Source organism: Danio rerio, chromosome 25 (genome assembly GCF_049306965.1).
Source record: "Danio rerio strain Tuebingen ecotype United States chromosome 25, GRCz12tu, whole genome shotgun sequence".
In the NCBI taxonomy this organism is placed as follows: domain Eukaryota; kingdom Metazoa; phylum Chordata; class Actinopteri; order Cypriniformes; family Danionidae; genus Danio; species Danio rerio.
The window spans coordinates 20,022,501-20,026,443 of NC_133200.1; the positions used below are offsets into that span (position 1 = coordinate 20,022,501).

Here is a 3,943-nt window from a genome sequence, read left to right on the forward strand (position 1 = left end):
GCTTATAATGGACTTTTAGCACACAACTATAACATGCCTATTCACGTTCAAAAGAGTGTGCCATTGACTTCTATGGTCGTGATGTGCTGCAAAATGATCTCACTAACCTTTGTTAAACAAGAACAATGAGACTTAACCAACAAATATTGTTACCCATTCATTTAAATCAGAATTTATCACTGTCAATAACATAAAAAAACAAAAAAAACAACAACATCAAAATCTGCTTTAAGACGTTCAGTTTTACATTAACTGACCATTACAGCTTGAACAAAAGATATAATTGATTCACATAGGCTAACACATATGAATTAAAGTGCATAGTAATATATTTCTCTTGGATAATTTAAAGAGAATAGTAAACAGTCGAGTTTCGATCATTTTTCGTGACTAACTGCATAAACAAGATAAACAATAATATTTTATTAATCCAAAACGATTAGTTTTTATTTACACATAATCACAAAATTAATACTTTTGGATAAGTATACGCCTGTACAATGATTTTTTCAACATCCACGGTACTTTATAATGTTAAATCAGGAAAAAAAAAACACGTTTTGCCAAGTTAGTTAATGGATTCGTCTACAGAAACTTTCTTTAACGCAAAGTTAGAATACACACAAATTCGTTTCATGTTTCTTTAAAATAATTAAAATAGTTTTCAGTTACTACACACGTTACAATCTAACATTGTGTAAAAGGAAAAGGAACTTTCAGACGTGTTTGTAACTGTTAGCGTTAGCATACATTAGCTCCAGTCCTGTTTCTGAAAGCAAGTTACATTTCGTATCAAACTGTTTTAAATTACTAAACGCTGTTACAACCAAACACCGTGGAAATGTTTTAAGCTCTAAATTCGCTAATTATACAGAACACAAGCAGTAAAAAGCTTACCTTTCTGACCGGAATCCACGTGAATCTTTGAAAAACCAAACTTTTTCTTCTTGTGATCTTCGTGCCATGGTGGTTGACGGATGGAGTTTGGATCAGGAGTTTAGTAACGCATGTGTTTATTATGAAACCAACTTCTGCTTTAAAAAAAAAAAAAAAACTGTCAGCACAGGAGCGTGCTATCTCAAAAATAAGCGAATTTTACATAGTTTTTCTCTAGATGACATGTATAATCTATTTATAAATAATATTGTGTTGTTTGCGTCTAAACATTGCGACCATCCACACTAAATATTCTTTTTTTTTTTTTTTTTGCTATCTTACCATTAATATTTTCTCAAATTAGCATTAAACGTGGAGCTAACAGATTACTAGATAAAATAAGAACTTAATCGGTTGCCATCAGCCGAGTCCTTGCCAGAGGCGGCCAGGACTCTACAGACAGACTCGGGCCGGATATGGTTGATCGGAATCGGGCCAGTGCTTTACAGCCGCATCACAACCGCATGTGCGCGAGCGAGCTGCGGGCCGCACTCGGCCCGGATAACACTCGACGATGCCGAGTCGGAGCCGGAGGCGCCGGAGGGCAGCCGAGCTCGGGCCGATTACTGCCTGCTATCTGGGAGGTCACCGGAAGTGTATCAGCATGGAAACAGCACTAGCTCGGCATATACCCTATTTAAATAGGAACTTATATACATCTAATATATCTAGAAAACTACAGGAGTATTACATACTAAGCAACAGAATCCTGTGGTGCCACAGAAATGTTTAAGTGATACCACACACTACCACAAGAATACCGCAGGAGTATTACATACTGTACAACACAGAATCCTGTGGTAAAACATCCCAAAAAAAACAACAAAGTACTACACAATCATCACATGGTTTTTGTTTTGTACATTTGATGGTTTACCACATGAAATACCACATGCTACCACAAAAATATTACAGGAATATAACAGTAATACCACACGCTCTACCACAAGAATATCCCAGGAATATTACATATTGTATAACAGAATCCTGTGGTAAATACTACCACAATATGAAAGTGATACACTACCACAAGAATACTACAGGAGTATCACATACTGTACAGCACAGAATCATGTGGTAAAACGTCCCAAAAAACAACAAAGTACTACACAGTTACCACATAACATTTGATGGTTTACCACATAGAATACCGCAGGTAATGTTTGTAATGGAGGGTGTCGGTCATCTTGTTGTTTCAATTGCAAATTTATTCCAGTACACAAACATTTGCACACTGAAAAGTTTTTACAATAAATATGAATACATGTGATGTTACTTTGTAAGAATAGGTATTTCTTAATTAAACGACTTAAATGCAGAACATACTGATTTTACCTTGCACTGAGAAAAAAAAAATGTTTTAGAAAAAAACAGAACAAAAAAGCTAATTCTTGTGATATTGTACTGCAGAAATTGCTGTAGCAATCCTGTGATATTTAGCTGTGTTGGTATTACCACACAAAAACAACAGAGAAACCACATACTTCATCCAATGGTAAATTCCTGTGAAATTTCACTGCAGAAAGTGCTGTAGTAATCCTGTCATATTTAGCTTTGCTCATTTTTTTGTGTGGTAAATTTATGTTGTACTGCTGAAATACCACAGGATTACCACAGGACATTTTTGTAAATCCGGTCGCACACCAGAAGCGAACTTAAGTCCAACTTTTGTGCTACAGAAAAGCCCAACAGTTTGTAACGACATAAGGGCATGTGCTAGCTAGACAATATTTTAAATGTCATCCTCTAGTATTAATTATCATAAAAATTCACATTTTCAAAAGAACTCCTCGTATTATAGTAAAACAGATAGTGAAGGGTTAACTAGTGAGTCTTTTCGTCATTTTATTTGATTTCTTTTTTATTACTACAGGTTTGGAACAACATGAGGATCAGATTATTTATTATTATTATTATTATTAATTTATTTTTTTTGCTTTGGATGAAGTTTTTATATTTTTATTGTTTTTATTCAATGATATGTGCATGATTGTGATAAATGTAGGCAGTTCCTTTGAAAATATGTACCAGGGATGTCAAACTCCTGGAGGGCCGCAGCCCAGCAGAATTTAGTTCCAGCCCTGCTTCAACACACTACCTTTAGATTTAGTTTGATCAGGTGTGTTTAATTAGTATAACTGCAGTGTTACCCTGTAGATTGTGCAGTAAATAACTGTAAAATAGCCAGTGTTTTGCTGTAATAAAAGGAAACAGTATTTTACTGTAAAAGGAGTAGACTTTGTATGAAATTGTGTAGTGCAAAGAATAAATTACAGTAATTTATTTTATGTACTCATTACAACTTTGACAATAAATAGCAAATTACTGTTCAACCATTACCGTCCCATCCACTCTGATGCTTTATGTTGCTAATTATAGAGACGTGCATTTTGAGGGCTGAAAACAATGATTTGGGCATCACCACACACTCCCACAGGCTGTCTGTCTTAAAAAGTTTTCAGAAAATGCTGGCCCTTTAAGGGAGTCAGGTGTTTGATTTGTTTACTGCTGAGTGTGCTTCATTCTCTGTCCATCAATTCAGATGTAGAGTCTGATATGTTTTAGGCTTTAAATAAGAATCTACAATGAGTAAGTAAAATGTGTTCAAATGTTTTTGAGGGTTTCTAAAATAAGGCTGTGTTTTAAGTTATATTGTTGTTATCTTGAACTGTGTACTTGAAAGCTACATTGTTAGCTAGTTAGCCCCTCCTCGTATAACTTCTTACATTTATTGTATATTGCATACTGCCATAATGTACAGATGTTAACAGTTTTATGTATCTTTCTGGCAACTAAGCCAAAATTAAATTCCATCGCCTCAGTAAGGTAACATGTGCACAGAAATCATCACAGGGAATCACAAAAACATATGATACACTTAACCATCCACACACAAAAGCTCCACTGTCAGCTCCCAGGTTGTGAGTTTGTTGCTAAGTATTTTTCAGAGCTGTGTTTCCACCTATGAATTTATATTAGAAACAATAGAAAAGTTTGTTGTCATGAG

The 3,943-nt window shown here is 34.9% G+C and overlaps 1 long non-coding RNA gene across 2 annotated transcripts in view; it reads right to left on the reverse strand.

Moving 5' to 3' along the window:
- Positions 1 to 968, reverse strand: part of LOC141380836 (uncharacterized) — a 3,405-nt gene extending 2,437 nt beyond the window's left edge. For both annotated transcript variants that reach the window (XR_012400005.1, XR_012400004.1), the window contains exon 1: positions 898 to 968. This is a non-coding gene — a long non-coding RNA (uncharacterized lncRNA). The remainder of the gene's footprint in view (positions 1 to 897) is intronic.
- Positions 969 to 3,943: the final 2,975 nt, after the last annotated feature.